This window comes from Canis lupus, chromosome 2 (assembly GCF_011100685.1).
Source record: "Canis lupus familiaris isolate Mischka breed German Shepherd chromosome 2, alternate assembly UU_Cfam_GSD_1.0, whole genome shotgun sequence".
In the NCBI taxonomy this organism is placed as follows: domain Eukaryota; kingdom Metazoa; phylum Chordata; class Mammalia; order Carnivora; family Canidae; genus Canis; species Canis lupus.
In genome coordinates this window covers 78348057-78359472 of record NC_049223.1, presented here as the reverse complement: position 1 = coordinate 78359472, position 11416 = coordinate 78348057, and positions in this window count along the sequence as shown.

Genomic DNA, 11416 nt, shown 5'->3' with positions numbered 1-11416 from the left:
TTAATATAGCTGGTTGGAAAGTTTGAAGGCTCCTGGATCCTGGGTGGTAACTTGGAGCCACTATGCCTGTACTGATGGTCTATCTCCAGAATATTTGGTATGTAAGGAGAATAAATCCCTTTGTTCCAGCCATGGTAGTTTGGTTTCTGTTACATGGAATCAAATGCAATGCATCGGAACAGGATCGGAAATACCTGGGTTCAAATCACAAGTCTAACACTTACTGTTTGGATGACTTTGGGCCATTTACCTTAATTCTCTGAAATTAAAAAAAAAAGATTTTATTTATTTATTTATTGAGAGAGAGAGCACGCATGTGTGCATGAATAGGGGAGGGGCAGACGGAGAGGGAGAGGGATAAGCAGACTCTGCACTGAGCATGGAGCCTGACACAGGGCTCACTCCCAGAACCCTGATATCATGATCCAAGCCAGAGTCACATGCTTAACCAACTGAGCCACCCAGGTGCCCCCAATTCTCTGCAATTTAATCATTATATTTAAAACACAAGGGTTATAGTGGTGATTACGTATCAGAACAGAGAACTCAGACAGACTATATATTTAGGAGGCTGATGTATGATAGACATGGCTTTGCAAATGAGTTGAAAGAGGACAGATTATTGAGCAGATGGTGTTGGGAAAACCACTAGCTCTAGAAAAAAGAAGCTGAGGGGCACCTGGGTGGCTCAGTTAAGCATCTGCCTTTGGCTCAGGTCATGATCCCAGGGTGCTGGAATTGAGTCCTTCATCTGGATCTTTGCTTAGCGGGGAGCCTGCTTCTTCCTTTCCCTCTGCCTGCCTCTCCCTCTGCCTGCTGCTCACCTTGCTTATGCTCTTTCTCTCTCTGTCAAATAAATACATAAATCTATCTTTTTAAAAACTTAAAAAATAAAAAAGAAGTTGAACCTCTGTTTCCTACAATATGAAAAAAATCCCCAGTGGACTTAAGACCTACCTACAAAAGATAAAAACCATAAAACTAATAGAAAAAAAGTGTAAGATTATATCTTGGACATATTGGCATGGGTATGGATTTCCAAAACAAGAGTGTGAAACACAATTTTTTGGGAAAAAAATAGACTTAGCTACATATACACTAACATATTTTTTAAACAAAGGACACCATAAGCCAAGTTAACAGATGGATGGACCAGAAGGAGATATTTTCAGCCTAAACCAACAGAGAATTATTATCTCATGTCTAGGTTCTAGGCCTGCACTGTTCAATATGGCCATTGAACACTTTATATGTGACTAGTATAAATTGAACTGCATTTTAGGCATAAAATAGATAACAGATTTCAAGAGATTAGTATGCATAAAGAAATGTAATGTGTCTGAATAATTTTAAATTGATTACATGTTGAAATAATATTTTGAGGTGAATGAAATAAATATATTGTCAAAATTAACTTCACCTATTTCTTTTTACTTTTTAAATATGGCTATTAGAAAAACTTTAATTATGTATGTGGCTCACAATATATTTCTACTGGACAGTGCTGCTCCTTGGCAATACAAGAAACTCCTGTACATCTGCAGGAAAAAAAGAGTGGGGACTCAATAGAATAACAGGCAAAAATCATGAACAGGAAACTTATAGAAAAAAGGGGAGGGAGGTGGGCGGGGGGTGGGGGTGACTGGGTGACAGGCACTGAGGGGGGTACTTGATGGGATGAGCACTGGGTGTTATTCTATATGTTGGCAAATTGAACACCAATAAAAAATAAATTTATAAAAAAATGAGATAGCTAAGCATGCAATGACATGGAAAGACTTCCAGGATATAGCAGATTAAAAAAGCAGATGAGACATCAATGATATACATTGTCTAATATGAAAGAGTAAAACGTATGTATTTTAAAAAATGAACATCAACTCCTTTAAGAAAAAAGAAAAAGAAAAAAGGGGAAACCCAAATGGCTAAAAAGTAGATGAAGACAAAGAACCAATAACCAGAGAAATATGAATAAATACAACAAGAGTAACTTGACCCATCTATTGAGCAAAAATGCAAAATTAGTAGTTCCAAATAGTGACAACATTTGAAAAAAGGGGATCTTCCTGCACTGCTGGTGGAGTGCAGTCTGGCAGAGCCACTCCTGAGTAACTCTAGTCGCCCTAAAGAAACTGTGTTTGTGTGTGTGTAAGGCAGATGTCCAGCTTGTGGGTACCAATCTGGTTCATGGGCAGTGCCCGTTCTGAGTGGGCAGTGCCTGCATCTTGATGGCTATTAAATAGTTTGAATAACAGGCATATGTATATACTATGAACAAGCTATTCCACTGCTAAGAACACTCCTCTGAGAAACTCTTACACACCTCTGTAAGATTAGAGAAATATAAAATAAATACCAAATTGATTTGACACCCATCAAATGTGCACACAATCTGACTCAGAATTCTTTGTGGAGCCAGGAGGTAGAAATTTCCTTGGTGTCTACCACTGGGGGACTACTAGGTAAAACCTGGTCTATGAATTCAATGCAATTTTATGTAGAATCCAAAAGTAATGATCCAGATGTGTATGTAACAACATGGATAGATTTTTCTTTTCTCTTTTTAAAAAAGATTTTATTTATTTATTCATGAGAGACACAGAGAGAGGCAGAGACATAGGCAGAGGGAGAAGCAGGCTCTCTACAGGGAGCCCGATGTGGGATTCAATCCCAGGACCACAGGATCTCACCCTGAGCCAAAGGCAGATGCTCAACCACTAGCCATCCAGGCATCCACATGGATAGATTTCAAGAAGAAAGTATTGAGGAAAAAAGAAGGAACAGAATGATATTTATAGTACAATTCCATTGTGTGAATTAAAAAAAATCCATGTGATACAGTTTCACATTTGTGTATATATCAAAATAAACAAATGAAAGATAAATTAGATGGACTTGTATTAACTAAAATCAATTTGGGTGCTTATGGTGGGAGAGAAGAAGAGAAGTGGAAGGGAAGATGAAGGGGAGGAGAAAAATAAAACAAAATAAAACCAATGTGGGCCTCTTTCTAGGGTTGCCATATTTAACAAATAAAAATACAGGACACTTAGTTAAATTTGAATTTCAGATAAAGAACAGATACTGTATCTTTTTATTTTTTAAAGATTTATTTATTTGTTTGAGAGAGAGAGAGTAAGCGTGCATGATTCGGGGGGCGGGGGGGGGGAGGAGAATCTTCAAGCAGATTCCCTGATGAGCACAGAGCCTGAAATAGGGCTTGATCCCACCACCCATGAGATCATGACCTGAACCGAAACCAAGAGTCAGATGACGAATCAACTGGGCCACCCAGGCACCCCAGAATAGATAATATTTTAGTGTAAGTATGTCTCCATACTTAGACCTGTAAGTATATATCTATAATATTGATCATGCTGAACAAATGGCAAAATTCAAATTTAACTGGATATCCTGGACTCAGGATATCCTTGATAATCTGGCAATCCTAGTCTCAAGATATAGGTAAATTCTCTCCTTTATCTGGCTGAACTGGCTAAGGCAGTGATAAAAGTGATGTTCATCAGATCACAGTTCTTGGGAGCTCAATCCCTGCTTACTACAGTGACAGCCCTGAATGGTCATTGGAACTGCCCATACCTTTCTGGTCGGGTCACTGGATGTAAGAAGGCTATCTCTTTGGATGTATGGGTGGTATGGATTAAGGGTCTCTGGCTATTTACAGTAACACTCAAACCTTACACGTGTTTAACCCTTGTACTGTGTCAAAGGCCTGACATTAGGATACCATGGGAACATTCAGCGCATCGCTTCTCACTCACATCCTACAGGGAAGAACACCTAGGAAGCTGAGAGAGAGAGAGAGAGAGAGAGAGAGAGAGAGAGAGAGAGAATGTAATAGACAAAATCATGGACGTTACTGCCAGTCCAATCTTGGTTCAAATCCCAGCCCTGCCATTTATTAGCTCTGTGACATAAGGTCACTGACCTCCTGAGTCTTGGTGATTTTATCTGTAAAATAGGAGAAAAAAACCAGATACTTCCCAAGTCTGTTGTGAGGATTATAAGAAATAATAGTGAGAGGCATGGTAATAAAACATACGTAAAGGGCTTAGCACAACCATAGAAAATATTTATTTTTGTATTAAAAAAACTTTGGGGAGAAATCTGAAATATTGGCAGTGGTTAAGTGCATGAGACAGCATATATAGTGCTCAGCACATGATAATGGCTCAATAAATAATCCTTATCTTTTTCTATTACTATTTCTTGGCAACGGGCTCATAAATCATGGTTATTCTTTTCTTTTCACTTTTTGGTGATTTGTCCCTGTATTTTCTAAAATGAAAGCATGATTATGTTTGAGCCAACAGACGTTTGTGGGGCACCTACCATGTCCTGGGCACCATGTTGGTTGCTTGGCATAGAGTGGGAACCAACAAGGCTGTAGTAGGAAAAGCAGACTGAGATGACAGGAGGTTATCTCTACAGTTGCTATTCTCCTTACTGTTCTTTGTGCTGTAGGATCTGTAGACTAGTTACAATAAATGAGATAAGCAACATAGTCTTCAGGGGCTTAGCACCTTCCTCTAGCCTTTCAGACCATATCACTCCTTTCCATCAGGTACCATCTCTCTTTTTTTTTTCCTATACTAATATTTCTAGAGTACTAGAAAGGGGCACCAAAAATCACCTAGCAGTGCCCATAAATTTTACAGATGAGCTCCAACCTGTGGCTTCTCCCCTCTCCCACATTCTGCTCCATCAGTGTTCTTGCTCCTTAAGAGACAGAATTAGGTGGTATTAGATATTCTAGACCAAATGTTAAAAGTCTCCAAGTTCAAGTCCCCAGATAGCAAAAATACTAGGTGAAATATATTCTGAGCTTACATTCTGGTGTCAGGGTGTGTGCTGAGTCCTTTCAATATGATTTCTTGCTGATGCCAAGACACCCAGAAAGGTGTCTGAAGAAAGACAGCTTCATAAAATAGTTTATTCTAAAGTATTAACAAGTGCTGGCAGAGCCAGTCCCCTGAATCCAGTGATTTCAAAAATGGCAGGTGCAAAAGTATCTTTAATCACAGTGTTTTTTGTGGAACATCATAAAACTCATATATACTTGCCCCAAAGGACAAGTTAATGCAACTATGTTATATGTTCAACCCAAAAAAGGAGAAAGAGAAAGGTTGGATGAAGCATGAATCTCTTTGAACTTCCTAATTTTAGGCTGCTACTTGTTTATATGTGTAGTCATTTTAGAGCATTCATCAGATAGCAGACAGATACTATATTTATTGGGGGCCTTTTATGGGTTGGACTCGCGGTAGACAGATGGTATTAGGTTCCAAAAGTCTGGGAAAAGACGTATTTATGTGAGAAAAACATTAAGATTGACAGAAATTCAGGACCCTTTCTGGGAATGTTTATAATTTGAAAGAGGTTTCACTATTTTTCAACAGAGAAGGATAATTCTGATGGTGGAATTTCAGCCAGTGTGATATGTCAAGATAAGATAGGTATTTGGGGACATATCTCAACTCATGTACCTGTGGCAGCACTTTCCTTGTCATGGCAGGGGCCTTCCCAGTAGATGGGCTTCAGTGCCAAAATATATTTGAAGCTTCATTCTTAGATAAGGTGGGATAGGGATTCTTGGGACTTTTTTGATGGGAGTTGGCCTTTCTACAGCTCTGAAGAAATGAGAAGAGAATAACTGGAAGAGGATGACCTGGTGGCACTTGCCCCATTAGTGGCCATCTGGGTGGTGGAGTACGTGTTTCCAGGTGTGTCCAGGTTGTCATGTTGACAAACACGTCAGTCTGCACCTACCCTGCTGTTTTCAGAGAAATTCTCTTTTCTTCCTGGTGTCCTTTGCTCTGGGGTTCAGCTCCCTCAGCTGTGACTCCGAATGAACCAAGGCCCCAAGGAACCCTATGTCTCTACTCTGTCTCTCAGTATCTAGAAATCCTGTCTGTAGGAGGGGAAGGAAAGGCAATAAAAGATCACTGACTTCAGAGTGTCGAACCAAAGGATTGCTTCTTCCTACCTAGGTGGCCATGGCAAGTTGTCTTAAGGACCTTTCTGGGCTTCAGTTTCCTAATCCAAAAGTGAAAATAATGATAGAATCTTCATTAGAGGGTTGTCCAAGGATTTAAAAAAAATGTATAAAGGTGCTTTAGCAAAGTGGTAATGCTCAATCAGTAGTAATTTGAATGATTATTAATGTCCTAAAAATTCAAGATATGGGATCACTTAATCTCTAGGGAGACTCGTGAATCTTGCATGCATCTGTCTCCCAGTGCCTTTTTCCTGATGACACAAAATATACTTTGCATATTTCTTGGAAGAGAAGTGGCATTCTTTATGGGGTGAAGTCTCCTGCTCTAGAAGGGAATTCAGAGGAGTGGAACAGACGAGATGTTGGATTCTGATCTCTGTGAATGACTCACCTGCTTTGGCTTGGAATCTACCTTTGCAAAATGGAGACAATAAAACGCTTTCCCCTTCACTCCCCAACCCCTTTTTCAACATATGAGGCTTGTGGGAACACTGATTAGCCTGTGAACTCATGGTCTCCATCTATTGGAGGTGATGACAATGGTTGTGATTTATAGAATTGAAGATTTGTTTTCAAAGCAACCCTTCCTGATACCTAGAAGTGAAGACTTTGTTCTATGTGGAGTTAGGCAGGTGTAGGTGGGAATAGTATGAAACACAACCTTGGAGAACCAACAGTCCTATAATTGATATTTGTGCCTAAATCTATGCAGTAGACTAAATTATTCTCAGGAGTTTGGCAACAGGATAGTTTTGTTTAAAACTTTGTAGTTAGGAGCACAGGCTCTGGAGTTGGACTCAGTGTTGAATTCCAGCTCAATTCTTGCTAGCTGTGTGAATTTGGATGAGTTTACTTAATCTCGTTGTGCTTTAATTTCCTCATCTGTAAAATGGGAGTAATGGTAGTACTCATCATAAGATTGTTTTGAAGATTGAATGAGTTAAAGAATCTAAAGCTTTTAGAACAGAGTGCCCGACAGAGTAGAGGCTTAGTAAGTGCTAGCTTTTATCTATCTATCTATCTATCTATCTATCTATCTATCTATCTATCTATCATCTATCATCTATCTTATCTATCATCTGTCTATAGCATCATCATCTACATTGAGCAGTGCAGTGTAGAAAGAATCTAGGATTTGAAACAGATCTTTCCAATTCTGCCTGTACTACTTAGAAGATTTGAGACATCTGGGCACTTACTATTCTTGAATTTTTGTATTTGGTAATGGATGAAAGCTGAAGATACTTAAATGAACTGTATAAAGTACAAAAATATCTTAAAAGCATCAAAGACCTAAAAAGATAGTGAAGAGTAGTGGCGGAGATCTGGGAACAGATAGGATCCCAGAGAGGTGAGCCATGTACTCAGGGCTGCTTTTGATCGGGAATACTTGCTGATATCAGATAAACAGCTGGAATATTGAGCTACCTTTTGGCAGCCTCTCAGAGCTAGGAGAATTAAAGTAGGATTTTGAATCCTATCAAGAGTAGTGATCCTGGTAAACAATTTCCATTTTCACCTGAGACTCAAAAGTGCTGTGCCCTAGGTGAAAATGTGAAGTGGACCTAACCAGCTCTAGTTCAGACTACAGCTAACTAGTCTCTGAGTCATTAGAATGGCCCAGAAAACTTCAATCTTTTAATTTGATTAAATTGTCCTGGACCAGTTAGTACCCTCAGGTATTTGATAGAAGCTAATGAGCTAATAAATTTTTTTGGAAGAACATACCATTATTCTAGGTCTTAAATTATTTTAACAAATATGTTTAAAAATACAAAGTAATTAAAGATAACTAGGTGCACTAAAAGACAAGACACCATGAGTGTCTACATAAACAACAGACAACAGAAACAGACCCATATGGACTACCATTGTAAGACTGATCAGAAACCAACAATAAAACAACAACACGCATTATGTTCTGAGAGATACAACCTAAGCTGGAAAATTTGGTTAGGATACAGGAAGTGATTAAAAGTGACATAGCAGATTTTAGAAAGAACCAAATAGAAACTCTAAAACTAAAAAAATATAAGAACCAAAACTAGGAGTACAATGGATAGGTTTAATATCAGATTAGGCACAGGTAAAGAAAGGATTAACAGCATATACTATAAGACAGGTAAAGAAAATCTCCAGAAAAAAAGGATAGGGAATCAAAAAGAAAGTGAAGTACAGAAGAGGTAAATGACATAAAATGCCCGATTTAGGATTAATTAGAGCCCTAAAAGGAAAAACAGGAATGCAATGGAGGTTGTATATGAAGAAAATGATTAAAAATTTTCCAGAAGTGAGGGCACATCTCTCTACAGACACTTGAAGCCCAGAAATTCCCAGACAGAATAAATAGAAAGAAATCAGACTCTGGACACCTAATGGTGAAACTGCCCCAGTGGTTCCCTGTTTCTGGAACATTCTTCCACAGTGCCTATTCTAGCTAAATCCTATCCACAAGTCACATCTTGATTTACATCTAACCTAAATTAAAATGCTTTATTCTCACCTCCTCTCCCCAATGCAGAGTTAGGTGGCTCCTCCTCTGTGCTCCTATAGCATTCTAAGCTTATTCAGATTTTTAAACTTACCATATTAGAAATTACCTCTTTATCTAGCAATATCTCACACCAGACTATGAGCTCTATGAGAGCAAGGAATGTGTCTTTATTGCTTTTTGTTGATTCCTAGTATCCCAGCACAGAGCCTGGCACACAGAAAAGTACTAAAAATTCTCAAAGGAACGTTGCCTGTACTCTTTGAGCCTAATTTTTCTCATCTGGAAAATAGGTACAGTACCAATCTCATGGATTCCTATATGGTTGTTAGAATTAAATTAGATAAAATCTGTACCAGACATCTACTGACATAATAATGCTATATTTTTGGGGTGCCTGGGTGGCTCAGTCAGTTGGGTGCCTGACTCTTGGTTTCAGCTCAGGTCATGATTTCAGGATCATGAGATTAAGCCCTGTGTTGGGCTCTGCGCTCAGCACAGAGTCTACTCGAGTTTCTCTCTCCTCCCTTTTCCCTTCCTGCTCGTGCTCTCTCTCTCAAATAAATCAATAAATCTTAAAAAAATAATGAGGGATGCCTGGGTGGTTCAGCCGTTGAACATCTGCCTCCAGCTTAGGGCGTGATCCTGGTCTGGGGATTGAGTCCTACATAGGGCTCCCTGTGAAGAGCCTGCTTCTTCCTCAATGTCTCTGCCTCTCTGTGTCTCTCATGAATGAATAAATAAAATCTTAAAAAAAATACTGCTATATATTTGACCTTCCTGACCCTCTGTTTTCTTATTTGTCCAATGGGGAAAATAATACCAGTTAAATCATTTTTATTACTGCTGAGATAAGCTATCAATCATGTCATAGTTTACAGTGAACTAACAGGAGTTAAATGAGTTAAAGGGAAACCAGGCTGCTTTGTCACATTTCTACTGCGTGTCATTTCCTGTGCTGGGAACTGTATATTCATTACTTCATTTTAAAGTGGATTAAAAAGTGAGGCATACAGTTTTTTTCTTCCTAGTTAGATGCTTGAGAGCTCAAAGCCTTGCAGAGACCCCATCACAGAAGAATTGTCTTGGAGGAAGAGGAAGTAAAAAAGAAAAAAAAATGTTTTATATTCTGGGTAAAGCTCTTGATTTTCAAGCTCCACTGTGCAAAGTCTGAGCTCAAGGAGGAGATAGATTACATTGCTGAGCAAAAGACTTTTTTCTTCTGTATTCTCAGCAATTAAAAAATATATTTTTGGACAATACAGATCTGCTAAGTCCAAGGAGCCTAATATCCCTCTTCCTATAGCTACTGCTCTTCCCAGAAATAAATATCCAGGACAGTAAAAAACCAGCCCCTTCTGGAAGGGTGAGAAGGGGCAAAGGGATCAACATCTCATGGAAGCCCATTCGATAGGACTCAAAGCCCTGTCCTCAGTTATGTTTAGCCAGTGACCACACTTATGTTTAGCATGACACACTCATTCACTTCTCACAACACTGTAAGGCTGCAGTAGCAAGTGCATAGTGAAAGATGCCATCATGAATATACCCTCCAACTTCAGACATTGCACACAATCAAAGCTTGTTTTCCCCTGACTTAGTCCCATGAGAATGTTCCTGGGCAATGGGTGGTTTTCCTCCTTAAGGTGACTCAGGGACCCAGGCCTGGAAGTGACACACATCATTTCTGTTCACATCTCAATGGCAAAAATTTGTTTTTGGCTGGATCTGGGTGCAAGAGGGGCTGGGAAATGCATTCCATGGTTGGGCAGCTGTTTCTAATAAGAAACAACTTCATGCTCTGGAAGAGGAATCAAGGATTTTTGGTGGGTGGCTAGTCATCTCTTTTGTACAAGTCTTATGATTATTATTGTTATTGTTATTATTATTAATCATCATCACTGTCATTCATCATCCTCATTTTTGGATGGGGACACTGAGGTGCCCATGCTTAGGAAACTTATCCCGGATCTGTAGCTAGGAAGTAGTGGAGGTAGGATTTGAACCCAGTTAGTGCAAGTTGCAAATCCCGTGTGCTTGCCACATCATCCTGCTAGCTCACAGTGATGAAGGAGGCCTAGTGCCCAGCTGTCAAGAAAAAGATGATGTCAGGGGTGCTTGGGTAGCTCAGTTGGTTAAGTGTCTGCCTTAGGCTCAGGTCCTGATCTCAGGGTCCAGGAGTCGAACCCTGGGTCTGGGCTCCTTGCTCAGCGGGGAGTCTGCTTCTCTCTCTTCCTCTGCCCCTGTCCCTGCTCACGTGCTTTCTTTCTCTTGCAAATAAATAAATACAACCTTAAAAAAAAAAAAAAACCAGAAAGTTGGTGTCAGACATGTCCCTGAAATTTTATTTTTAGGAACAAAGCTTTTGAAAAAAGCTAAATAAGCACTTAAAAATGAGTACTTTCACAGTTATCCAAAGTCAAAGCTCAAATGCTATCTTCTCAGAGGGGACTTCCCTGCTCCCCTTGCCATCCAGCCACCCTGAACCCCAAGATTCTGTTTCATATGCCTTAACAACCTCTGCGATTTTGTCATAGTGCTGTCACCATCTGAAAGCAGACATACATTTGTTTCTTGGTGGATTGACTATCTCCCCAGTTAGCATATCAGCTCCCTGAAATAAGTTTACTACTTTTCCCAGGATAAATGTTGCAATGATTTTTTTTTGAGGTTAGGCATCAAGTCAAATGGTGGTACATTTTTAAGGCATAATTTAAAATGGCAGCAAGGTGAGGAAATCCCAGTGGCTCTAGCTGTGCAAAATAAAATAAAGGCTAATTAAAATAAAGTGTGTATATGTGTGTGTAAGATGTTATGATGAGCTAAATACAAAATATAGAAATTAGACACTTGCTTCTTTGAATAGATCTACTTCAAGGGGGCCAATCTGACCTCAGTTTCTTTTC